The sequence below is a fragment of the Podarcis filfolensis genome (genome assembly GCF_964270895.1).
Source record: "Podarcis filfolensis genome assembly, chromosome: 13".
NCBI lineage: Eukaryota > Metazoa > Chordata > Lepidosauria > Squamata > Lacertidae > Podarcis > Podarcis filfolensis.
The window spans coordinates 47,340,201-47,367,875 of record NC_139615.1 but is presented as its reverse complement, the minus strand read 5'-3'; the positions used below and the strand labels follow the sequence as shown (position 1 = coordinate 47,367,875).

General features: G+C 43.9%; 1 long non-coding RNA gene across 1 annotated transcript in view; it reads left to right on the top strand.

Annotated features, from left to right (window-relative positions):
• The first annotated feature begins 4,349 nt into the window (after nt 1-4,349).
• LOC310748246 overlaps nt 4,350-27,675 on the top strand; it is a 173,949-nt gene continuing 150,623 nt past the window's right edge. The window contains exon 1 of the long non-coding RNA XR_014541244.1: nt 4,350-4,460. This is a non-coding gene — a long non-coding RNA (uncharacterized lncRNA). The remainder of the gene's footprint in view (nt 4,461-27,675) is intronic.

Here is a 27,675-nt window from a genome sequence, read left to right as displayed (position 1 = left end):
TGCTTTTATTTAAAATGCATCTCTGGGTTATTTGTGGGGCATAGGAATTAATTCATTTTTTCTTTCTTCAAAACATAGTCCGGCCCCCCACAAGGTCTGAGGGACAGTGAACTGGCCCCCTGCTGAAAAAGTTTGCTGACCCCTGTTCTGAGGTTTTGAGCTCTGGATCTGCAGTCTTGCCTGGAAGTCCCCCTCCCACCCCCCCCACCCCAGATGAGAGGGATTAATTTCCCTACCCCTTTACCCCAAACTGCACCTGTTCACGTGTTGAGGAAGGCCTTTCTAAGTCACTTTGCCCAGTCCCACAACTCCGAGTGATGCGTGTAAGCCCTAAAGTTGCCCCAGTTAGACACACTGGCTAGGCTTCCCTGGCATCAACAGCTGTGATATCCAAAATCTCCCCCACCCTTCCAAGAGAGTCAGGCTACATATTATGCTGCTCATCAGGCAAGTTCTGCTCTTTCTGGAACACTGAAGGCTCCCCTCCATAATTTCCTCCTTGAGGCAGAAAGCGAGGTGTGAAGATATCCTTGTGTAGCCATAATCAGACTCACTATTCATCAGACTCAAAGCCATTGTTTGCAGGAGGTAAGAAGCTGTTGGCTTGCTGGGCTTTCTCCTCCTGTTGGTATGCTTTGTGGCTAATCTGTTGTGCTTCCCTCCCTTCCAAACTGCCAAGGCAGAGTAGCTGCATGGCATAACAATGAGAGAAGAAAGCAACAGCTGCCCAGCACCACCTTCCCCCTAGCAAAGAGTGGCTTTTGTTTTTCAAGGGGAAGAGTGCAAACAGCTCTCTCCTCAAGAGTGCAGAGATGGTGTGGGGTCAGCAAGTTGTTCATATACTGTATTTCCTTCCTTCCCTGCTTGTCTGTAGGAAGAGCTGCTGGTAGGAGCTTTCAATGTTTCAGCACAAGAAAGGCCAAATTGCTTGCTGCATGAGGAGTGTAACATGTTGCCTGGCTTTGCGCTCCTTATGCATGCCTATAGCGTCTGCAGTGCACTGTTGGAAGAGTCTCTTCCCCTACTTTCTGAATCGTAAACATTGGGCAGCCTCCTGGAATGATGCCCAATAGGCTGTTCTCTGATTTTCCAATGGGGAGCCGTGTGAAACTGCTTGGTCAATGCTTTGACATACAGAACAGCACATCCATAATATGTGAAACAATGGGACACAGCAGCAATTTGAGAAGCACAAAAATCTTACTGTGCAAATCTTTCATATCCAATGTTATCCATTTACTTACTTCACCCTAAATGAGAGTTCCAAACTGTTAAATGTTTTAAAACAATATAAATAACCTTTGAGTAAAGATTTAGAGCAAAGAGAGAAGGGGAGGAATTTCGGCTCCAATATTATGTTAAAACACTGCTGAAAACCAGGATGAAACAAACGTTTTTACTGCCCATTTAAACCAGTCTGCCTTCTTTCAGAAGGGAATTCCCTAACTGAGGTGCTGTCTCAGAGAAGGCCTTGTCTCAAGTTAGTTCCTGCCAACCTAAACTTTTCAGGTCATGGTAGGGAAAGCAGAGCCTTCCATATTGGTCCTACATTTTAGGAAGTAAGAACCAGCACCTTGAACTGAGGCCAGAAATGAATGGAAAGCCAGAGTGGCTGGGGAAACCCAGATGGGCAGGGTATAAATAATAGAATGATGATGATGATGATTATTATTATTATTATTAGGCAATTGATGAGAGGCATATATAATAGGGTCTGAAAAGGTCTCAACAGAAAGCATTCTGACACCTGTGATTTGTTACAGTTGCCTTTGCCAACTGCTCTCCAAAGACCTTGAAGCCATGCCGGCTGTGCTTCAGCAAGACTTGTTCTTCTATATGCTTGGTTACTTTATCTTTCACAATACTAAAACAATATGTGTGGTGGCCTGGTGTGAGAGAGCATAAGCACATAAATCCTATGAGTCAAGCAAGTAAATGAAATGTACTAATAAAGGCACTGCTGCTGATGGGTACAGCTAAACATTTTGGAATGAATGCAGAACAAATCTTGAAAACAGCCAGTTTTGGGCAATAGTGAAAACAATTTTTTGCCCGAGCCTCAGCTGCAAAGTACTCATTAGCTTGGCTAAAGATTTGAAACAGGAGCATCAAACAATGGTAAAACTGTGATTACAAGAGCTCTTTATCATTAACATTTTTCAGAGATTAAAGTACTTTCTCTTTCTTTGTCAGTTTCTCTCTCGATTAAATTACCTACCTACCCTTTCTTATTTTAAGATGGTGAGCAAAGAAAATTCTTTGTTTCAAGGAACTAGCTTTCTTCCTCCTGGGATCAAAGAACAGAATTGCTCCGCTAAAGAAAGCTTTAAAGAATTGCAAGTATGCTCTGGATATGGTTCTCTCTGCTACCTTGAAAATATCCTATATAAAATTCAGAGCTGTGTCAAACTTCTCAACCCAGCTTCCCACCCCCCTTGCTATTTAATTTGGGAGAGGGGCGAAAAGACACCACCTTGAGAACTGGGGCAAACATCAGGGAGGTGCTTCTTAGCAGTATGTAACATTACTAAGTGGTGGAGAGGTGCAGGTATGGGTCCTTCTAAAAGTATAAAAATAATTCTCACACACAGCTCCCATACTTTAAAAGTAGGGCTCATACCCATGAACAGAGGAAGCGTCATTCTCTCTTTCCAAGACTCTCCCTGCTGAGGTGGGAAAGAGCAGAGCCCTGCCCACCTGATCATGAAAAATAAATGCACAATGAGAGCTCTCTGGTCCCAGAGAGCCTTTGAAAGTGTGGGTCGTGCTGCCTGTCACTGGCATGATCCAGGCTTTCAAAGGACGGGGGCTGTATGCAGTGATTGCTTTTCTGAGTTTAAGAAAATAACACCCACTCCTCTTGGTCACATATGAGCAAGCACTCCAGTCAATGAATCAAACCTTTATTGCATTAGCATACAGCCATAGCAGGATAAGACAAAAATGCTAGAGAGAAGCAACCAAACAAAATTCAAAATGATATTACTGGCATTATGACATTTAAATTACCCTAAGACAATAATGTAAAAATTTAGTTGCCAGCGCCGGGAATCTAAAATGCGGATGTATATAAAGTATATAGTGGCCCCAAAATAGGCTCGGCACATTAGGTTAAAAAGGTAATAAAAAGAATTAAAACAGGTCCAGGTCTAGGACACACTACCCAGTCAGAGTAGCCCTGAGTTTCAAAGCCTGCACTATAAAGATTGCCACCCCACATGAAATTTGGGGATTTGCGTCCACAAGAAGCGATTTCAAACAGTCTTCCTTAGATGTGATGGTGCGCGGGATCAAGAGGAGGAGCTTAGTTCTTATTAGCGTATGAGCAAGCACTCATTCCCAACCCCAACCCCTGAAATTCATCCTACCCACCGTGAAAGAGGTGGGAAAATGCCTTCCTCTTTCACAGGGGATGAAGAGTTTTGAGAAAACTGGTGTTTGGAGATGACACAGCACCAGTAAAAGCTGAAAGGTGGGTTGTTCTAATTTCCTTTAAGACTCTTCAACTATTCAGAAGCCTTCTGCTCTCTTCAAAGGCTCTGCCTTTCCTCTTTGCTTCTCTTTATGCTTGGAACTCCTTCCAGGAAAAGGGAGTACATAGGGCCACTGCCCTCTCTTCCTGCAAACTCTCCTCAAAGCCCACCTTTCCCTTCAGGCTTTTGGCTTAACTTGGTTACAGTTGGGAGGATGAAGATAAAAACTGGGTGAGTTGGGGTGGTGCATTTGCTCACATTAACCGCTACCTCCTTTTTTCTCTACCTCCCTTTCTGCATTGTTTTCATTGTTTTCAGTTCTTGGTTGTAGGTCCCTTGGGGCTAAGAGATTTTGGTTATAAAACTCCAGAGCACTATCAACAGAACTGCAGAAATTAATTAGGAGATTGGGAGGAATACAAGCTAATTGCTCTATGGGAGGGGTGAAGAGTTGTCTTTAAGTGCTTTTGTGTTTTATTTTATGAAAAAGTGGGTCTTCTCTAAATGACTAGAGCATAGCTGTCAACTTAAAGATTTGAAAATAAGGGACCAGCAGCCTCGAAAATAAGGGATCAGCAGCCAAAATAAGGGATTTTAGTCAACCAGCAGCCAAATGGTGGTTCCCACAGCACAGTGACCTGGCAAAGGGGATACAGCAAGGAAAACCACTGTCACCTCTCCACTGGGAAGCGCTGAGCAAAGGCGAGTCCTCAGGCAATGCAGCCAATTTGATTGGCACAAGGCATGCAAGCTCCACCCCCTAGTCGTTCTTAAACTCCTTATTGGGTGAGCAATGTAGCCAAGCAACACAGTTGGAGCCTCCCTCCTCCCTGGCCGGCAGGGAGGGAAGGAGAGGAGCTGCTTCCTTCGAAACCTGGGAAATTTAAGGGACATCATCAATAAGGGACAGCAGCGGGACACGGCGCTGGGATAAGGGAGTTTCCCGCCAAATAAGGGACGGTTGACAGCTATGGACTAGAGACCAATGTCATTGTAGTTTGATTAGACCAGCAGTGGAGAACGTGCAGCCGTTCACCTGTTATTGGTCTTCAGCTCCTATCAGTTGTAGCTCAGCCAACATGATCAGGGATGATGGGGAGTATAGTCTAGGAGCTTTGCATGGTTCCTTCCACTAGTTTAGACAAAAAGCACAAGAAGCACAAGCCCCATGAAAAATAAAATAAATTCATCAAACTCTGAAACAATTAAAACATTCTATACAAACTCTAAAAACTTCAAATATGAAAACAATCTTCCATTAATGACTTTGTCAGGCCTCATGGAAAGCCTTTCTAAACAAAAATGTCTTCAACAGTCACCTAAAGATTATCACACAAGATGCCTGTCTGATATCAACTGGTAGTTGATTCCAGGGAACTGGAGCTGCAACACTAAAAGCCCAGCTTCCAATACAAGTTAAGCATACCTCTAGGATATATGGTATGTAGTCTCACCAGTACCCTATCTGAGGAAGCCCAGTTGCTGGGCAGGGATGGAGTAGACAAGGCAGACCCTTGGATATCCTGGTCCCATGTTGTTTAGGGCTTTGAATGCTAAAAGGAGGGCTGTAAATTGCACCCAATCATATTGGCAGCCAGTGCAGCTCCTCTAGCAAAGGAACTCAACCAAGTACACTAGTGGTTAAGAGCGGTGGACTCGTAATCTGGTGAACCGGGTTTGATTCCCCACTCCTCCACATGCAGCTGCTGGGTGATCTTGGGCTAGTCACACTTCTCTGAAGTCTCTCAGCTCATTCACCTCACAGAGTGTTTGTTGTGGGGGAGGAGGGGAAAGGAGATTGTGAGCCGCTTTGAGACTCCTTAGGGTAGTGATAAAGCAGGATATCAAATCCAAACTCTTCTTCTTCTTCTTCTTCTATGCTAGTAAACAAACTGACTGCTGCCTTCTGACCAGCTGCAACTTCTTTGCACAGTGCGTGGTTGAAGTACAGAATTCACTCCACCAATATGGATGGCTTTAGGGAAAAAATCATGGCGTGTGAAGCTATCAATGACTACCAGTCCTGATATTGTATTATCTCCACTGCTGAAGGGAGTATGTCTCTGAATACCAGTTGCTGGGGAGCTGGGAGAGAGCTATCACACTTGTGGGCTTCATATAGGCATCTGGTTGGCCAATCTGAGAACAGACTGCTGGATTAGATAAGGCTTTGGTCTTACCAAGCAGGTCTCTTCTCATGACTAAAACAAACCCCTGCATAGCAATACAGAATAATCTGCTCAGAAACAGCCGCAACACATGGCTAATGAATATAGTAAATGTGTTGTTATTAGTAGCAGAAAGTCATCATATATATATATATATATATATATATATATATATATATATATATCAGTCAGTAACCAAGAAGTAGTACAGTATATCCAGATTGAATCAACTGGTTAGTGAGCTCTGATCCACAAGTATTACATTTACCTGTATGGATATTCCATGGGTAGGCAAACTAAGGCCCGGGGGCTGGATGTGGCCCAATCGCCTTCTAAATCCAGCCCACGGATGGTCCGGGAATCAATGTGTTTTTACATGAGTGGAATGTGTGCTTTTATTTAAAATGCATCTCTGGGTTATTTGTGGGGCCTGCCTGGTGTTTTTACATTAGTAGAATGTGTGCTTTTATTTAAAATGCATCTCTGGGTTATTTGTGGGGCATAGGAATTTGTTCATTATTTTCCTTCAAAATATAGTCCGGCCCCCCACAAGGTCTGAGGGATAGTGGACTGGCCCCCTGCTGAAAAAGTTTGCTGACCCCTGGGATATTCTATCTAAAACTATTTGCTGATGAAGATTCATCTTCGAAACAGTTGATTCAATATGGGTATACTGTCTTGGAGATCATCTATTGAAGGGAGTCATGGTGTTCCCCCCCAGCAATTCATTTCGGTGACTACTTCTTGGTTATGGACTGATATATATATTATTTTGAAGTTAACGAATTGTAATTTTTGGATGACATTCTACTACTAATAATAACAACACATTTACTATATTCATTAGCCATGTGTTGCGGCTGTATTTGAGCAGATTCTTCTCACGACTAAGCATGTTCACTCACTAGCCCCTTTCTATGTAATTGTCATCCTTATTCCTTGGGTACGACAAGGCTGTATATTGTCTCCCTGCTTATTTAACTTATATGCAGAATTCATCATGCGAAAGGCTGGGCTGGATGAATCCCATGCCGGAATTAAGATTGCGAGAAGAAATATCAACAACCTCAGATATGCAGATGACACAACATTGATGGGAGAAAGTGAGGAGGAATTAAAGAACCTTTTAATGAGGGTGAAAGAGGAGAGCGCAAAATAAGGTCTGAAGCTCAACATCAAAAAAACGAAGATAATGGCCATTGGGCCCATCACCTCCTGGCAAATAGAAGGGGAAGAAATGGAGGCAGTGAGAGATTTTACTTTCTTGGGCTCCATGATCACTGCAGATGGTGACAGGAGCCACAAAATTAAAAGACACCTGATTCTTGGGAGAAAAGCAATGACAAACCTAGACAGCATCTTAAAAAGCAGAGACATCATCTTGACAACAAAGATCCGTATAGTTAAAGCTATGGTTTTCCCAGTAGTGATGTATGGAAGTGAGAGCTGGACCATAAAGAAGGCTGATCGCCAAAGAATTGATGCTTTTGAATTGTGGTGCTGGAGGAGACTCTTGAGAGTCCCATGGACTGCAAGAAGATCAAACCTATCCATTCTTAAGGAAATCAGCCCTGAGTGCTCACTGGAAGGACAGATCGTGAAGTTGAGGCTCCAATAATTTGGCCACCTCATGAGAAGAGAAGATTCCCTGGAAAAGACCCTGATGTTGGGAAAGATGGAGGGCACAAGGAGAAGGGGACGACAGAGGACGAGATGGTTGGATAGTGTTCTCGAAGCTACCAGCATGAGTTTGACTAAACTGCAGGAGGCAGTGGAAGACAGGAGTGCCTGGCGTGCTCTGGTCCATGGGGTCACGAAGTGTCGGACACGACTAAACGACAACATGCCTTGGGTGCGCATGTGTAGCAATATACACATGTCTACAAAGAGTGTACTGAACATAATTCCCCTGCCCTGCCCCAAAAGGTTATTCCGCATCTCAGAAGGGAAAAATCATTGAACACAGGCATCTAAGAGGATCTCAAGGGATGAATTCTCCCTTGTTAAATATAGGCTCAGATTGTGTGGCACCAAAGTAAAAAAAAGAAAGAAGAAAAAGGAAATTTCATAGTCACGATCCCTTCATTAAATTTAATGGAATATTTCCTTGTTGTAGTTTTTCGCAAGTACTCAAATACCTTGAATCTGAGTGATTTTTCATGCAACCCATAGTTTTGAACATTAAGTTGATATACTTATTAATTCATACACATGAAGCAGGCAGAAGGTGAACATCGAATTCTGTTCCATGATGAAGAAAGAATACTGAACTGTAGTCGTTTCATTTGACAAAAAGTAGAAATGAATTCGTACTGTGATTGTTGCAGGAAATAGTTTAGTGTGACAACTGGATCATCCCCCCCCATCTAGAAAATGGCAACATTGCCCCAGACAAGTTGATGTCTGAAGTAAACAGTATTTGGGGGAGAAGAGAGGGAATCGCCTGCCCCGATTCATCAGATTCTATGGTCTGTTTGCATTATTATTTGCTTGTTCTGCCCCATGCTCTCTTCCTGTTGCTTCACCCCCAGTATTCAGCATTCAAGAACTACATATTCAACTGTGCTTGGCTGTTGACTAGCTACAAGACTAATCAGAAGCAAGAATGGACCCAGTGACCCTGACCTGCTGCTCTCATCAAGCCCCTAAGGCAGCAAATTGATGCAGGTCCCACCATCGAAGCACAATGCATTCTCAGGAAATCATTTGTAAGGCAAGCACTCACATAATGAAGCAATGATTTCCATTGATTCCCATGAGAAGATTTCTGATATATTCCCGACCATAGAATTTTGATCCCAGTATGATGGAAAAACCCAGGAAAACTCAAGAAGACCCTCTGAAACCTTGCAAAAAGCAAACAAGGAATGAAAAATGGTTCTCTTATTTGTCCAATCTCTACCCCTTTCTCCCCCCTCTCTTCCTCCTTCCCTCTCACCATGGTTTCTGGCAAAATGGCCACCACAACCAGCAAAACACAAAAACTAAGGCTTGTTTAAGGCTTCTTATTTGTTTAGAGTACTACATGTAGGTCGGGCTGTTAGGATATCCAAATCTGCAGCTTGAATAGCAAGGTTTGGGTACTAATTCCATGTGTTTTGGATAAGTGAATTTTTGTATAACAAGTGTTTGGATAACAGGACCTGCATGTATGTGACATTTTATTTGAAAACATTTATAATTTGAAAACATTTATTATTTATATTGAAAAGGAAGTATCTAAGCATCATTTAACAGCATATTTCATTACCTTTGGTGACTATTTTCTGCCCCATCTGTGTATTGCCCCTCCCTAGCTGTTTTTTTATTTTTTTTTATTTTTCAATTAATAATATTCCAATTGGTAACAAATCAAATCATAATGCAAACAATAAAGCCAATTATACACTCAGAATTAAATAAAATTTCAATGGGGCTTCCCATGTTCTGGATGTTGGGAGAAAGTCTCTTTCACTAGTTCCTGGATTCTTCTCTCTTGTTTTTTCCAGTTTCATAAATCTGATCTCCACCTAATTTATCTTCTCAGTCCTGGCTTTTTCTTTTTTCTTTTAAAGAATGGCAAACTGCCACATATAACGTCTTACTTGGATGTGTTTGGAGTCTTGGAAGCTTGACTACCCAACGTTCTCCTACAAGTGGACCTTGAGCTTGTCTGGAGGTTCTAGCAGGGGAGCGCAGCTATGTATACCCTTGTACACCCTTGACTGCAGAATGGTACACTCCTTCTATCTGGGATGGTCGTCCTCTTCAACTGAGTGCTCAGCTTCTGGAGGGACGCACATGGAGCGGTGAGGGAGGAAGGGGACATCTGCCTAGCCAGCCAGATCTACCGAATCAACCCTGGCGATCAATGGGGTGACAGATGTCACAGCCAGATTGCCCTCACATCCACCCCTCCCTAGTGACAATGCTAGACAGTCGAGTTGACATTAGCTAGTATTTCTTTATGCCCATCCTTCAGCATTATTAGCCTGGTACTTTGTAAAAGGGATGAGTGGAACTATGTGATTGGTTCTGTTCCATGGCAAAGAGAGGAGTGAAATAATTCTCTTCTGCCAGAATCCCAGTCTGGATTGCGGAGTGGGTTCTGCCATTCTTTTCACTGTTAGGGTCAGTGTTTTGCTGGACTGCGAAGGTTTCAGGATGTGAAGAAGAGATCTAGTGGTAGGCACTTTGTTGCATCCCAAGGGCCCTGCTCCTAATAATAATAATAATAATAATAATAATAATAATAATAATAATAGTATAATTTATTTATACCCCACCCATCTGGCTGGGTTTCCCCAGCCGCTCCGGGCGGCTTCCAACGAAAAATTAAAAATTCATTAAAATGTATTCCTTACATTTATATCCCTTTTCCTCCAAGCAGCTCAAGGTTGTGTACATGGTTTTCCCCCTTCTCATTTAATCCTTTCAACAACTCTGTGAGGTACGTTATGCTGATAGGCATAACTGGGCCAAGGTCACCCAGTGAGGGATTTGAACCATGGTCTTTCAGGTCCTAGTTCGACACTTGAAGTGCTACACCACGCTGCCTCCCGACATAGTACGGAACTAGTGTTTTTACCACCCCTTCAGTGCATAACAAACCTCACCTCCTGTGATACCTCTTCACTGCCAGGAGAGTTGTTTTAGCCAAGGGTGGTGAAAATGACACAACACACATCTCTCTTGGATGGATTGGGGCATTGGGATGAAGGGATGATGGGTTGTGCATATCTGGTCATTAGGTCAGCCCTAGTTTCTGGTGGGCATAGGGCTCCAGCCCTACTGAATAATGGTCATCCATTTCTCAATGGTCTCTAAACCCTGTTGAGGAAATATTAAAATATTCTGCCTGAGAATTCAAAAGCGTGTTCCTATCTTGTGTGTGTGCTAACGGCTTCTCAGATACATTTGCACATCTATATCTGGCAGGTTTAAAAATAACGTTAATAGCCGTGAGAGTGAGCTTTCTCTAATTATTCTTGTAGATTTCAGAACCATCCAACTTACTCCACTGTCAATCATACATTTCATTTAAGAGCTTGCTGGTAGCTTCTCTCTGTCTCCGTATTGCCCCTACTAATTAGTGCTCTCTCTCACAGAGAGACATTTTCACAGTGTTTAGCAGAGCTTTGTAATAATATGTAGTTATGAAATTAGGAAAGTACTGCAGATGTTTTTATTGGGGTTTTACAATCATAATTAAAATCAGCTTAGCGCAGGTGCTTGACAAAGATCCATTACACAGCCTTATTGTACTTACATCTGTATGGCAGTTGCTGAATGCCCTGGATAAATGGAAGGCAGCCAGAAGCAGGAAGGCAAGGCTCTATTCATGAGCAAAACCTTTTAGCACTAATTCAGGTGTCCCTTGCCTATTAGGTACTTAGGGTTCACTCCTACTCAAAAAACGGTGTGGGTGTTGAGAAGCTGGAAGATATATTCATGAGCTTAATGATGGTGGGAAGAACAGAAAGAAGGGAAGATGTAATACAAAGAGAGTTTCAGAGTGCTGGGCTGCAAGGAGCCCTAGATTTGGGTGCAAATAGGAGGCAGAAATCCTCCACTCCTGGGTAAAGGCCACTTGGGCAAACACAGGTGGAAGTAACAAGGTCATGTTGTCCAGAAACTGGGCATAGTTTGACTTGGAAATCTCTGTAGTGGAAATCTCTGTGAGTGTGATGGCCTGGGATTCGGACTCGGAGGCTGAACCTGAGGAATCCCAGCCTGAACAGGAGTCCCCGCCTCCAGAACCAGCTCAGCTGGGGCTGGGGCTTGAGCCTGAAGGGTCCTCACCTGTGCTGGATCCTCAGGTGCAGGCACCAGCTGAGTCTGCTCTGGCTCCTGAGGTGATGGAGGACCCATTGCCTGCAGGTGCTCCACTCTCACCCCATCAGGGGAAGCTGAGGTTGCCTCTGGGTCCGGTAACCCTCCAGCCTCTCCTGAGCTGCAGAGGCTCAGGGCAGAGAGGCGGAGGGAACTAAGTTCCCACAGGAGGAGTGCTCGCCTCCAGGCCAGGAGAGGCGAGTCACCTGTGGACCGGGGCCGCCCTATGCCTCGGGGCAGATAAAAGCCAGCCAGCCCAGTCCCAGGTTGTGGGAGCAACATTGTTGGTAGCCTGTTCCTGCCTGCACCCTGTCCTGCTCTTCTGCCAGAGTTACTGACCTCACCTGACTCCCTGCCTTGGACCCAGCTTCAGCTTTGACGGACAGCCTCCATACCGCACCCTCCACCTTGGATTGGACTTGGACCTCACCGCACGGTTAACCCTTGGGACCAGCACAGTGGGCTTCCAGACATTGCTGGAATACAGTTCCTATTGTCTCTGGCCTTTGGCTATGCTAGCTGTGGCTGCTGGGAATTGGAGTCCCAACAGCATCCTAAGGGCCACATGTTGGCCATTCTTCTGTTAAATCAGAAATAGCAAATTGGCTGCACAATGGGCATCATATAAACAGAGAAAGTTCTAACCTACAGCCTTCCCATGGCTCACCAAATGGGACAGCAGAGAACATGTTGTTCTATCCTGTCTCAAGTCCAGAGCTGGCCCTATCCATGGGGCAAAGTGAGGTGACCTCCTTGGACAGCAGGATCCACAGGGGCAGCAGAGCCAGCCAGGCCTCCAAGGCATGCATTATCTGCTGCTGCTGCTGCTGCCACAATGGTAGCAGCAACAGCTGTGGTGTACTCCATGGAGACTGGATTTGCTGCCCTGTGTGATTTCCCAGGCTCTGCACCCATCCAGTGTGATTTGGAGCAGACCCCTTTTTTTCTCCTACAATAGCCTTTGATACCCACTTCAAACCATCAGCTAAGTTTGGTTTTATTCCCCTGCCGCACCCACTCACCCCCGTTCACAATGGAGATCAACCCTTGTGGTCGCCGTACATCATGGTTAATTTTATCACCTTATTTCCCATTCCTTTCTTTTTGCCTTTTCAAAGATCCCTTCCTCCACATGTTCCTTCCACTTTTGCCTTAAAATGCAACCACTGCTGTTCTGACAGCACTGCTTGAAAAATATTTATACCCAAGGCTGATAGGCAAGTTTTTCATTCAACCATGACTTCCGATTGACACACTTTTGACTGGTTTACTAGCTACTTAATGCTGGGGGGGCAGCACTGACCCTTGGAGAATTGTCTCTGTTGTTGAGAGAACCCCCCTCCCACTAGTTTTTCTAGACAGAACATTTTGTTGCTAGAGCTGTTTAGAAAAGAAAACCTCTCAGTTAAAAAGAATTTCCTGCTGTGCTGAAAACATTTCCCACATTTCCCCATCACTCTTTATCAACTAATGAGAAAAGAAATTGTGTTCAAAAAATATCAAAGGGGGGATTTGGGGGGTGAGGTTCTCATGGGTGGGGTGCATGGTTTCTATTGTTTTCTGAGTGAATGATGGAGTGCTTCTCAGCATCCTAACCAGTGCTGGATTAAACCCTGTGGAGGCCCCTAGGCAGTAAAAATCTTGGGGGGTCCCTCACAAATTATCTGGAGTCGGCAGGAACTCAGAACATGCTAACTCACAGAAAACTTTGTGTCTGGAGGTTTCTCATGTCCGTGCTGTAGTGGGATAACATTGAGGTAAGAACAGTTGATTGTAATTTTCATTGTTGCAGGGACCCTAAAAGGCATAGGGCCTACTCTGCCTATTCAGTAATCAGGCACTGATCCTGACTTTCATTATACTAATCATCTTACTGGTGCCATGGTCCGCACCCTGCACTCATCCCTGTTATGACCAGGGTTCTGAGCTCTTCTTGGGATGAGGGGGAGAAATTCAATTCAATTCACATGTAAAGACAAAACTATCAAATTGCCCCCCCCCCCGAGAACAGAAACACAACCATCCTTTGAAATTCGCACTTCTCTGAATTTTGTGACGCAGTTCTCCAACCTAAGAATGTTTACAAAATGCATTGACTAGGGGAAAGTGTATGTAAAAATGTAATTTGGCTCTGTGAAGCTGTACCCTTTAAACATTCTGGGCAGCGTCCCTCAGACATTCAGACCCACTGTGTTTCTTCAACCCCACTCCAAACAGACTCCCATTGGGGAGGAGTAAACTTATCCCAAGTCACAGTCCTTAGCCCAGTGTTGCCCATTTTCATTGCTGATGGCTCTTTGAGATTCCAGGTAGCACCTCTCCTGCAGATGGATATTTTAGCTAGAGGTTCCGGGGATTGAACCATGAACTTTTTTCATGCAATGAGGTGCTTGACCAGGAAGTCATAATTCCATTGCCCAGTGTCTTTCCCTTGCTAGAGGGTTAGACACACTTTCACCCTCAGCCCACAATTCACAGGCATTTTATAAGACAGGCATATTTTTTTTAAAAAAAAATGTGTTTTGTACGTATGGCTTTATTCTTTTGTATGCAGCTCTGCACAAAGTGGGTGAACTTGGTTTATGTTACAAATTAAATATGTATGTGTCAGATGCGGGTGTGGTTACTTAAGAGTAAATGAAGATCATGGCCACTGGTCCCATCACCTCCTGGCAAATAGAAGGGGAAGAAATGGAGGCAGTGAGAGATTTTACTTTCTTGGGCTCCATGATCACTGCAGATGGTGACAGCAGCCACGAAATTAAAAGATGCCTGCTTCTTGGAAGGAAAGCAATGACAAACCTAGACAACATCTTAAAAAGCAGAGACATCACCTTGACAACAAAGGTCCGTATAGTTAAAGCTATGGCTTTCCCAGTAGTGATGTATGGAAGTGAGAACTGGACCATAAAGAAGGCTGATCGCCAAAGAATTGATGCTTTTGAATTATGGTGCTGGAGGAGACTCTTGAGAGTCCAATGGACTGCAAGAAGATCAAACCTATCCATTCTGAAGGAAATCAGCCCTGAGTGCTCACTGGAAGGACAGATCCTGAAGCTGAGGCTCCAATACTTTGGCCACCTCATGAGAAGAGAAGACTCCCTGGAAAAGACCCTGATGTTGGGAAAGATGGAGGGCACAAGGAGAAGGGGACGACAGAGGACGAGATGATTGGATAGTGTTCTCAAAGCTACCAGCAAACTGCGGGAGGCAGTGGAAGACAGGAGTGCCTGGCGTGCCCTGGTCCGTGGGGTCACAAAGAGTCGGACACGACTAAATGACTAAACAACAAAACAGGCAAGACTCCGACCTGTCTTTTCCAGGCTTTATTCTTGGTGCAAACTATTTACAGTGAAGAGCATCGTAAGTTCATGTCTGGCTCAACTGCTAGCAGAATATGGGGGTGGTCGGTCTTTGTACCTCCCCCAGCATAAAAGTCGCGTCACCCCCAGCCTTTTCCTTCCCTCCCTGCACCAAAGCTTACTGCGCAGAATGGGTGCTGGCAGGGGCATACTTCCAGCCTCTCTGGTTTGCTCAGGCTCGGTGTTGAGGCTCTCCCTAGCATCCCCTTGCCCCTGCACCTCTTCTCCCCTGAAGGAGGGGCTTTCCTCCTCACTGGAGGAGGAACTGCTTTGCAAGATTTTCGGAGGCTCCCTATAACACCACTGCCCTTCCATCTGCCTCTGAGGGGATGGCAGTTCTCTGACAGTATGCAATAAAGAGATGGCTGCCAAGCCTGTGTAGTGGTGTTTCTTTGTTGCTCTGAAATGGTTGAGAAGAGAGGAGCACATGGTGGGTGGGTGATGCCTTAACACCCCTCACCCATCCCAGTGTTGTCCCTCCTATGTCCGGGAGACAATTCTACTAGTGATGGATGGGCTATAAATATGCTACATACCTTTCTAGTCTCCCTGTTTTGAGTATCAGGACAGTATGGAACTGAAAATGCAACATTGATTGCCACTCATAGTAGAGAAGAAAGATAATAGTTAACCCTTAGTCTTCCACATGTTGGGGTTTCTACCACTCTTTCTACCAGAGGAATCTATAGGCACTGAGCTGTTCGCAAATTGTGCCAAAGTGTCTCACAATGGCAAACAAATCCTTATAAAGGCATTGTTACAATAAGCAGTCTAATATTAATTTATTTCAAAATGTAAGCTGGCAAGCCAAATGTTCAACTCAGTTTTGAGAATACTAACCTTTTGAATGCATTATAAAGCTGGCAAGCATTAAAACACGTCAATCACTAAAACACATATAAATTGATAGTATACACTGTGGACTGTATAAGCCAGTTTGTTACCCTCCAATGATGCTTCTAGCTTCCTGCGAATGAGGTGGGAATGCAACCTATTTTTAATAGCAACCTTTTAATCAAAAGCAGCACTCTTCTTTATACTCTTTAGCATCACACCATAACCACCTGCACTCTTTCAATGAAGTTTGAATGAACACTTATCCTTGAGTATGGCAGAGCTGTCCCAGTGAAATTCTCTTGGTACGCTTAACATTTCCAGATAATTTCTTGTCAAATCTGTTATGAAGATGAGATGCAAGCCTGCCTTTCTCAATGCCATTTTTCTTTGTGAAATGAAAAAAAATACACAACACATATTTGTAGCAGTAAATACGCTCATAAGAAGAAAATGCTTTGGTTGGACAGCATGGAAATTGAGATAAGGGTGTAATGCAAAGTACCTCCCTCTCCAACAACACCGTTGTCAAGAGTATTGCTGAACAGTGTGTGCATACCAAATGACACTCATCTGCTTCCTGATTCTACTTGAAGCACCTTAATCCTGGGTCAAGGGCAGAGCCAAACAAAATTTGCAGAGGGAGTGAAAAGGATGAGAAAGTGTTTGAGAGTCCTGTGAGGACAATAAGAGTGGCATTTCAGGCAAGATGCCTTCTTTCCTGTTTACGTCTGACAGATTATATATGTTAAAATGACATCCTAGAAACAATGAGCTGGAAAAGTACCCCCCCAACCTATAATAAGTAGAACAGTCAATCTGCAAATCAGGTTGATGTTTAATGGATAAGACCTGTCCAGGTTTTGGAAATAAAAACCACCATGTCCATTCAGCTGCATATAATGTTTTCTGTGATGCTGGAGGCAGTATTTGGGGACAGACTGAAACATGAGGTAACAGACCTCAAACCCACACTCCCTGCTGTTCCTTTGCAAACCCCTTTGCTTGTCGAGGACCCCCAAGACACCCCTGAATAAAAACACGTTCACACATCATTTTTGTTTTGGTGTAATTTTGGCCACAACTTTATTGAATTACAGTAAGTGAGTGGTTGCTTAGGCATTGGTTAGCGACTATCTGTTCCCACTTGGAGGTAGGAACAGAACTGACAACCACACCCGTGTGGAAGTCAGTAAGTGTAAGCAATTTTGGGGAGAGAAAAAGCTGGATGCCAGGCTCACACCTCTCCCCAAATGCTCCCTGGGGCTTTTGCATGGCCCTAGCCCTTTGTCAGGGATACGGACAAAAGCGTGGCGAGCCCCTGGATTCCTTTAACGGAATACCCTTGCAGCAGCAGCATTGGAGGGGCTGGCACAGCCAACCTCATCCCCTCCACCAACCAAAAAATTAACCAAGGCCTAACTGCAACTTACAAGTTGTGACGATTTGCTATGCAATAGGCAAAACCCAAATGGCACCAGCCAATCAGCCAGATGGTAAAATCCCTACCAGGCCCCTGCTCCAAACCAAACGGCCTTATGACAGGCATAGCAAGGTCAGCGCAAACAAACCCTAAATAAAGGGAGGATGGGCGGGTAATCCAATGTGCGCAGCAAAAAGAAGAAGCTCAACGCTGCACACAGGGACCCTAAAATTGCAACAATCAATTTTCCCCAGCAACATTGGAGGTGCCCAATCAAATCCATGGCCATCCAAACTAACCCGCCCAGCCACGGGATGTCATGGTTGTTCCCACCACAACACGTGCTCTCCACGAAGGAGAACCTGCTTTATCCAAATATAATCCATCTTTGCATGTTATTTTCATCATATCCCCCAGCATGTCGCAGGCCAAAACCAGGCTGCATGTCTTCCTGGCTGCACTCCTGTGCAAGTCACATGACCCATACAAGAGCATGGCGCCCTCAGACAGGTCTTTTTGGGCACTGTGCTCTGACACAATCTTGCATATATTGGATGGCTCTGCTGCCCTCATGCGAGAGCACAGCCTCACAAAACAGGATGTCCCAATGTTGAGGGGATAGTCGAAGCATATGTAATATATGCATTTTAATACACACTTTGCGTCAGCATGTGACTTTTCACACACATTACTTGGCTGGGGAACTGCACTGCAAAGTTTAGAGAGGTATGACTTTAGAAAGATGGCTGTGCTTCATTCCTCGTATTGTTTTGGAAAGTGTGCATCTAGTACAGCTCTGTTGTCCATGTAAGGGCAGAAGGTCAGGCTCCAAGCACTTACACCAAGCTAGGCCAGCCTAGAAACCCCAGTGCCAGCTGGTCACAAGGTCTGAGACAGCACTTGCCTTTTCCTTAAAAAAGTGGCTCTGAGGCCAGCATAAATTCAGCAAGTAATTCACTAGATTATGCCCCAGCTCTATCTCACATGGTTCACCATTCAAATCCCCAGTCATTAGTTTCTCTAGTGCAGGTTTCCCAAAATTGGATTTCTAGCTGTTTTTGGACTACAGTTCCCATCATCCTTGACCACTGGTCCTGCCAGCTAGGGATGATGGGAGTTGTAGTCCAAAAATAGCTGGTGACCCAAGTCTAAGAAACCCTGCCCTAGTGCATTCAATCCCTTCTACATCATTAAGAACCATTGATTATCATGTTAAAATGAACTGATATTAACTTCCGCAATGCTCTATATTATTATTCTCATTGCGACTTTCTAACGGATGCATCCAAGTCGATCAGCAGTTATGTCACTCCCTAAGCAGATCCATCATTTTAGCAAATTTTGTCTGCCACACTAAAGTTGACTAATTATTGACAAAGATGAATTACCAAAAGTTAGTTGCAATAAAACTGGCAACACTTCCACATGTATCATCTCTCTCTCTCTGTCTCTCTGTCTCTTTCTTTCTCATGTATGCACACACATCCTCCATCAAGCATCTTTTTATAATGCAAAATCAACAAAATGGCTCTGCTGTGTTCTCCTCTGTTTCCGGTAACACAAAACAAGAATATTCACCCCCTCAAATCCACACTATTACAATATGCTTTGTGATGACAATTGCTCCCTGAGTAAAATGATTTTATGCTCGTAAATAAAAGGGATGTGAATTTCTATTTATGAATGCATGTGCTACACAGAAACTCAATAATGTAGGCCATTATCCACTTGGGTTTGTATCTATGAAGGGCAGGGTGCAGAAGCTTTCATGCATGCAACAACATGATGCTTCAACAAGCCAGGTGTGTTTGCTACTGTCAATAATATCCAGATCTTCACCACAGCCATACCAGCCATTCTACTGGAGCTCCTGTCCTGATCCCAGGTGAGTAAGGATTTGGAAGGGAGCCATGGTTGCATTTCATGTTAAAAATGGAGGAAACAGTCTATTTCAGGTCCATCACTTTTCCATGTCCTTACCCATATGTCCATGCTCTTCAATTTCCACACTGATCTGCCTTCCACAGGAAAACAAACACTTAAATATATACATTTGAGTCATTTTCTCTTGAAATAATGCATTTCTAAACATTTTTTTTTAGTGAAAAACAATGCCAGGACATTCAGGGAGTGAAAAGGCTAGCAGATAATTGAGCTCCGATCCGCACATTAGTCAAGGAGTTGTGGATCAGTCAGTTCATATTCGAGTTTGCAAAGATCGAATCCCTCAAACCCAGATAACTCCTGGAAAGAGATCAGATGATGTGCCACAATATTGGGTAGAGACCTATTTTAAAATCTCCATAAAATGTGGGAAAGAAGGAACCAAGAAACCACAGATGGGTCAGCCAGGCTTCAATTCAAGGGAAGATAGTAGAACAGATAATAAAGCCATCAGACTGTAAGCAACTTAATAACTACAATGATTAGGGGGAGGCAGCAGCGATTTGTCAAGAATAAATCTTACAGTACTAATCTTCTCTCTTTTGCTCATTGGGCTACAGGTTTATTAGAATGTGGGAATACTGTGCATGTCATTTATCTTGATTTCAAGATGTGATTTATTTATTTTTATTCAGCAAAGCACCCCCCTCCAAATGAAGACAGAAAGCAGTAAGTGGGTTAAGAGCTACAATTTTATTAACCATAACCAATGGGAATCTGCAACAAGCAGAAACAATAGTGCAAAGTAAAAGCAACCCCTCAGTTGAGGGGACTGTTGGGAGAGCCCCCTGCTGGGTGCTAACACCCTGTGGATCAACTGACTTGTGGATCTGTACCTTTCCTGGCTCATGCAGCATGAAGGTAAACCTAGAGGGTTCCTGTCTGTTCCACCTCATCCCTGCTGGCCAGTGTTTGATGCCTCCAGGGGTCAATGGCCACCACTTTCCACTTCCCTCAAATCAGCTTGCAAATGAGCGGTATGTGGAGCAGCAAATTGCCTTTCACCCCCTAGCTGCCTCAGGGTGCTCACCAAGGTATCCTAACTGGCTTCAGCTGCCCCCTCTACCTGCCAGTTGTGACCAAATAAGTGAAATCAACCTGCCAAATTGCTTACCGCATCTCAGATGCTGGGACAGTAATGGGTAAGCAGAAAAAAGGCACACCTGAACCCCTCCCTAAAATTCCTACTTGACCCCTAAAGGGCACTTTGTTGACTCCATATTGTTGCACTGTAAGTGGGGTGAGATCCTGTGATGTTCTGCCAAAATCTCTCTGGTAGGCCAGGTTGCCTTATAAAGGTGTGTGTCCCACCCTGCCTCATTGACCAAGCACCCAATATGTTGGGATGTTGACATGCTGGCCCCATGCCTTCAGCCTCAAAGGGGATGGGGGAAACCACCCCATCCAGGGGGTCAAGTGAGCACCATTGAAAAGTACTCTGTTTCTCAGAATATCCATAGCCACCCATTACCTGATAACAGCTGCCTCAAGCAATGACTTCCACATGTGAATGGGTCATCACAAACAACCACATATAAAAATGTCAATATCATTTGGAGTGCAATGCATTTGTGCAATGGAGTCACCTCACAAACTCACATGCTAGTCATCAGGTGTACAGAAACCAGTAGCAGATGGCATGGATGGGCAGTACTGCTCACCTGATCTCTGGTCAGTCATGCCACTGCTGCTTACTGGGAGGTAAAGGGGGGAGGCAAGGTGATGGTGAGATCAGTGAAATACAAACTCACTAGCAGAACCAACTTGGTGTTCCTGCTGGCGTGTTTGCTCTGCACTCAACTCTCGGGTACCTCCACTTCTACATCCCAGGACATAGTAGCAATGTGACTGGTGTAAGGTCAGGTCATCATGTTGACAGCTACTGACAGTAATCAATGCATGTATGACCTTAAGGAAACAACATGCATCTAATTTCTTAGGATGGCTGCTTTGCAAGAAGAATTGGGAAAGTTTGCTATCAGACCATGGGACCAAAGCAGCAGTTGGGAGGAGTTGCAGGTCATGTTAATAATACATTAAGAATGTCACTCTCTAATGTTCAGCAGACACTCAAGTTTCAGAAATGCCTCACTGTCTCCAGGAGACATTTAGATGGCATTTGCTTAATTGAAAGACTGATCCCCAAAGACAGTTGTCAGCTGCAACAGTAACAGAACTATGACAAGATGTAGTGAGGATTAATTCAGTGGTATTTCTCTCCTGCTCGTCAGTGTGATGGGTCTGACAAGGCACTGCTGTTTACAGAATGTTTTCAAGCTTGTAGACTAGAAGATGTTCAACATATGATATAGTATCAACTGCTTTGCTAAGAGATGCCAGAACAGGGTACATACAATAACGAACCCTTCTTTCTTATTCCTAGGGACATTGTTGCAAAGCGGGTGACCTTCTTCCTTCAATGCCACTCGGAACGGCAGAAATGGCTTGGATTAACCACGGAAGCCGTCCTTGAGTTGTTCAGAACAGGCTCTTGCAATCATGCACACAAAAATGTGATAGTGGCGCCATACTCTATGATCTCTCCTCTCAGTCTGTCGCTTTTCATTCCACAATATCATATATGCCTTTGGCCAATCGGTCACTGAGGGAGTTCTGTGAGTTGAGAAACAACCCAGGCCTTGACTAGACGCCCTCTCCCAGGGCGATAGTCTGCAGATGCACTCCAACCGTGCCTTTAGGGCTCTAGTTTCAAATATATATGTGTTTTTTGAGAAAGCAATAAAATATATAGTAAAAATGTAGGCAGCGGGTTAACTGTGCTGTCCACAGTTAAAGGATCGGTAAATTAAAAAATACAGACTTTCGAGACGATGGGTAAGATGAAGCAATCCAGACTCTCCCTTTGCAACCCATAGGGAAATTGCTTGATGCTTCCTCTATCATGTTTCCCTGTGGTTTCACTGCTTTTATTGGAGCTCAGAGGCATTGCAGCTGTAATTTTTTTTCATGATTATTAGGATCTAGTGGTTGTGTGTAATACTTCCCAAATGTTTTAAAATTGGAAAATGGGCAAATAAATTAATGGACTCCTGACAAGATCAACACAAAGAGTTCTTTCAGAACTTGATAGCCTATGACTTTATTGCCAGCTTGGGCTTCCCTTAACTAATGGATCATTGACTCTCAGCTGCCTGTATTATTGACAAAGGGGACCAGAAAGCCATTACTATATATCATCAATATGTTGGTATATTGACTTTATTTGCTCTTTGCTTGGAGCTCTTGAAACTTTAGTTTCACAGATTGTGTGTGCACAAGAAATGATCTTAAATCTATGTTACAGAAAGCTTCCTGAAAGGGGGATTATTATTAAGAATATTAAACTTTCAACTAAACCAACTTTAAAAGGGAATTTCTAATGAAATAGTGCAGCAGTTTTGAGGGCAACCAAGGGGATAAACCAAATAACTGAGGTTTCTCAGCAAAGTTCCGTTGCCCCAGTGCTGCTAGTGGTTTCTTCCTCAATAGAAATTCAAAGTGAATTTGAAGGATTGCGGCTTTAAATCTGCATAATGGATTCCAGTGGATGAAATATCCTTTATGCAGAGTTAAAACCACAATCCTTCAAATTAGCTTTGGGAAATTATCGTCTTAACAATGACAGCTGTTTCATGAAGGCAAATTTGAGTGCTGAGAAATCTGTTTTGTGTAGTGCTGCTGAGCTAAAAAGAGAGCTGAGTCCATTCCCCTCCTCCCCCTGCGCTTTATGAAAAGCTTCATCAGATAGTCATTGTTCAGGTAAGCTTCATTGCAAGAAGACTGAGAAGCTGCATTTACTAGCGCAATCTGTGATTGGATAGAATCACCCATGTGCAGGGGTGCATCCCTTAATAAAATAAGCCACAACCTGCATAACTGATCACAAGGTGCGGCGCACACACACTCCATTTGAATGGCAATGCTTACCAACTTGGGGGGGCTGGCCCCCTCAAATATTTTATTGGGGGGCCAAAGGGACCTCGACACCTAGGAGTTGGCATTATACTTTTCTACTGAGAGCTGGACCATAAAGAAGGCTGATCGCTGAAGAATTGATGCTTTTGAATTATAGTGCTGGAGGAGACTCTGGAGAGTCCCATGGACTGCAAGAAGATCAAACCTATCCATTCTGAAGGAAATCAGCCCTGAGTGCTCACTGGAAGGACAGATCCTGAAGCTGAGGCTCCAATACTTTGGCCACCTCATGAGAAGAGAAGATTCCCTGGAAAAGACCCTGATGCTGGGAAAGATCGAGGGCACAAGGAGAAGGGGACGACAGAGGACGAGATGGCTGGACAGTGTTCTCGAAGCTACCAACATGAATTAGATGAAACTGTGGGAGGCAGTGGAAGACAGGAGTGCCTGGCGTGCTCTGCTCCATGGGGTCACAAAGAGTCGGACACGACTAAACGACTAAACAACAACAATAGAGATGAGCACTTTGTCCTTATTGTTGTCAGCTAAATTTGGCTACACAGTGCTCTTATGTCATTACATCAAATGCATGGTCTTTGACTGACTGTATTGGCACAATGTAAGGACAAAAGGAAAAGAGTCAGGATGCCACTGAAACAGCAGCAAGGCAAGATAACAGCGAGAAACAAATAGTTGTTAAAAGTTGTGAACAGCCATGAATAAACAGGATCACCAGGCTGGGTGGTACTTGCACAGGATCATGGGGTTGTAAAATCACCCCAATTTACTTCATCAACTATTTACCTTCCCTAAAGTTACCTGTTTTGAGCTTGAAATTGAACTTGGAGGACAGTTGATGGCCCTTCTATGACCCTCTCTTAAAAATAAGATCAGCACTTGTGAAATAGTTTTCTTCTTTGGTACTCTTGAGTTGTCCTGTCCAGGATCTGGCAAGGATAAAGAGTGTCTATTGCTCTCCCAAGCGCCATTCAAGAAGACTTGGTTCATTCAGATTAATCTGAGCTGTCAGGGTAGACAGAGCTGCTTTCTCAGTCCTTTGATGTCAGCTCGAGTCAGTTCAACCTTCATTGTTGTGCTCCTTTATGTTTCTTTACAATTAAGGAACAGCCAGTCCACACATCCAAGAATATTGCTTGACTTACTGATGAATATGAATTTGTGAACCTACTCCATTTGGAAAGTTTGAAAGTCACACAGGAAACCGCACATTTTAGGATGTAGAAACATAATGTAAAAATGGACAGCTTTTGACAAATTTCAGGTTGAAAGACATTTGAGAATATCCTTCCCCTTTTTGAAGTGAAAAATACCTGCCTCCATTCTCTTCCCAGAGCCTTTATTGTTAGTGATGAATCATTGTTGTCTTAGTCCTAAACCCAACCAAGACTGTCCTTTGTCTGAAATGGTGTTGTCAAAGTTAACTAATGATACATTGCTGAAGAGCTGACCTAACCTCTTTCCTGACAGCATCTTCACTGGTTGGTTTATCTAAGAAGGAAGACACTTCTGATATAATTACTCAAGGAGGTGTGGTGTAGAATCCTGCTAGCTGAAGACTTGCTTCATACGTGCATAGACACTTGAAAATGCAGCTGCCTTTAGGCTGCTCCCTATGGCAAGGTGGTTTAGTACAGTTTATTAAGCTAGATTCTACCTACCGCCGCCCCTCCATGACAGCGATGTGTAATAATGTTCTGTACTCATGAGGAGGTGCATAGCTTTGCATATACAAGGTCCCAATAAATAATAACATTGATTATAGGATGCAGTGGAAAGGCCACTCCTTAAAAATCTCCCACTCAGTTCAGAAAATCAAAGTAATTACCAGCTGGTCACTATAATAATAATAATAATAATAATTTATTATTTGTACCCCGCCCATCTGGCTGGGTTTCCCCAGCCACTCTGGGCAGCTTCCATAGAAACCAAAAATACACTAAAATATCACAGATTAAAAACTTCCCTGAACAGGGCTGCCTTAAGATGTCTTCTGAATGTCAGGTAGTTGTTTATCGCTTTGACATCTGCTGGAAGGGCGTTCCACAGGGCGGGCGCCACTACCGAGAAGGTCCTCTGCCTGGTTCCCTGTAACTTTGCTTCTCGCAATGAGGGAACCGCCAGAAGGCCCTCGGCGCTGGACCTCAGCGTCCGGGCAGAATGATGGGGGTGGAGACGCTCCTTCAGGTATACTGGACCGAGGCCATTTAGGGCTTTAAAGGTCAGCACCAACACTTTGAATTGTGCTTGGAAACGTACTGGGAGCCAATGTAGGTCTTTCAAGACCGGTGTTATATGGTCTCGGCGGCCGCCCCCAGTCACCAGTCTAGCTGCCGCATTCTGGATTAGTTGTAGTTTCCGAGTCACCTTCAAAGGTAGCCCCACGTAGAGTGCATTGCAGTAGTCCAAGCGGGAGATAACCAGAGCATGCACCACTCTGGCGAGACAGTCCGCAGGCAGATAGGGTCTCAGCCTACGTACCAGATGGAGCTGGTAAACAGCTGCCCTGGACACAGAATTGACCTGCGCCTCCATGGACAGTGGCGAGTCCAAAATGACTCCCAGACTGCGCACCTGGTCCTTCAGGGGCACAGTTACCCCATTCAGGACCAGGGAATCCTCCACACCTGCCCGCCTCCTGTCCCCCAAAAACAGTACTATCTATATCTATATGAAACTGGTGAGTAGGATCATCCAGAGTTTTGGAGTACATTTTCAGCATTATGTTGACAATACACAGCTCTACTTCTTTACATTTCCAGGTACAGCAGTAGATGTACTAGCTTAATGTCTTGTCTTGGAAATGGACTTGATGAGAGCCATTAAGCAAAGCTTAATCCAGACAAGATTGCAGCAGTGTTTGGTGGGTGACTCCCTAGAATGGATAGATGGGAGGGGGACTGCTCTTGATAAGGCCACAATCTCTCTGAAGGAGCAGGTACATAACTTGGGGATACGTCTAGACACATCAAGGTCATTTGAGCTTTGGCTGGTGGCCCAGCTATGCCCCTATATAGACAGGGATAGCCCAACTTTCAATGTCTTTGCTCTGGTAACCTCTAGGCTAAATTACCCCATATGTTATTCATGGGGCTGCTTTTGAAGGCGATTCAGAAGCTGCAGCTGGTACAGAATTTGGCGACCAGGTTGCTCAGAAGGATAATATGGTTGGAGTGCATAGCACCAATCTGGATATGAGGAGGGTAAGTTGTAAGGAAACATAATTTGTAATATTGCATGGCATTGTTGGTGTTCAGGGGGCATGCCTATTAATGCATCAACCTTAGCTTCCAATTTCCTGGCTTTGTGGAGCTTGAGGAAAAATGAAATAGAATTAACTCTGAACTTAAACCAGCATATTTTTAAATCACTGAGATGATAGATAGATAGATGATAGATAGATAGATGATAGATAGATAGATGATAGATAGATAGATAGATAGATGATAGATAGATAGATAGATAGATAGATGATAGATGATGATAGATAGATAGATGATAGATATAGAGATAGACAGATATAGACAGATAGATTAGATAGATATAGATAGATATAGATAGATATAGATAGATAGATGCTATAGATTAGATAGATAGATAGATAGATAGATAGATAGATGATAGATAGATAGATACACACATATTGCATTGGCCCAGTCTGCAAATAAATAAATGCCTCTAATGAATTCAAAATAGCAGAAAACTCTGTGCATCCTGTTTTAGCCTACATTTTTAGATTTGTGCCCTTGATTGCACCCATCACATTAGCAGCCATGAATGAGAGATTTCCAAACAGTCTGCAAATAAATGAGACATTTACAAACCTAACCATGTCCCCATTGCAAGTCACTGTCTCTGACTTTTTCTAACATGAATGGAGACTTTTGAACCTAATTATAAGTTGGACTTTTCTCTCTCCAAGCTTTTAGTACTGAATGATGTCATCCAAGGGCAAGGCAATTTGCCTCATTACAGAAATAACATAAACTATGGCTAAATGAGATAATGTACCATAAAAGGTCGGTAAAAGTGTGCTTAAAAAGCAGCATTTTTGATGTGTGGTCGTAATAATAGTTTAAAGCTGCAATTCCATACCTGGGAGTAAATCCCAATGAGCTGCGTAGGAACTACTTCAAATTAGACATGTATAGTGCTGTTAGTAAGCTATGTGGATCACAGCTTGACTTCTACATTTTCCTAAGACAGTTGAAAAACCTGCATTTTCCTCACATATATAATCTAGACCAGTGGTAGAGAACCTGCGGCCGGTGGACCAAATTAGACTCACCAGGCCTCTTCAGATATGGGGCGGAAAAGTGGTGGCTGGGTTGAAAGGTGGTTTGCAGCCATACCTGGTTGGCTAATCACTGATGCTTTCAGAATTCAAACTGTGCAAATTCAAACTGATGGAAAAGGGAAATGGGTCACCTAACATCATTGTGACATCAAGTGACTCACAGCAGGTGGGAGAGATCAGGGTCCAGCCTGCTGGTCAGATACAGCTCACCACCCCTGCCCTAGACACCTTGGAATGAAATATTATGGGATATCCTTGGCTACTGATGAAAAGAACAGAGAAACTTGCAAAGAACGTGCAAGGGCATAAATTGTATAGGGTGTGTGGGAAGCACATATAAACCGCCTCCTGTGTCGAAGAAACACCATTGTGCATCTTCAGCAGGCTCCTTCCTTCGTTCCTTGGATTGTTGCCAAAATCTCCAGCACTA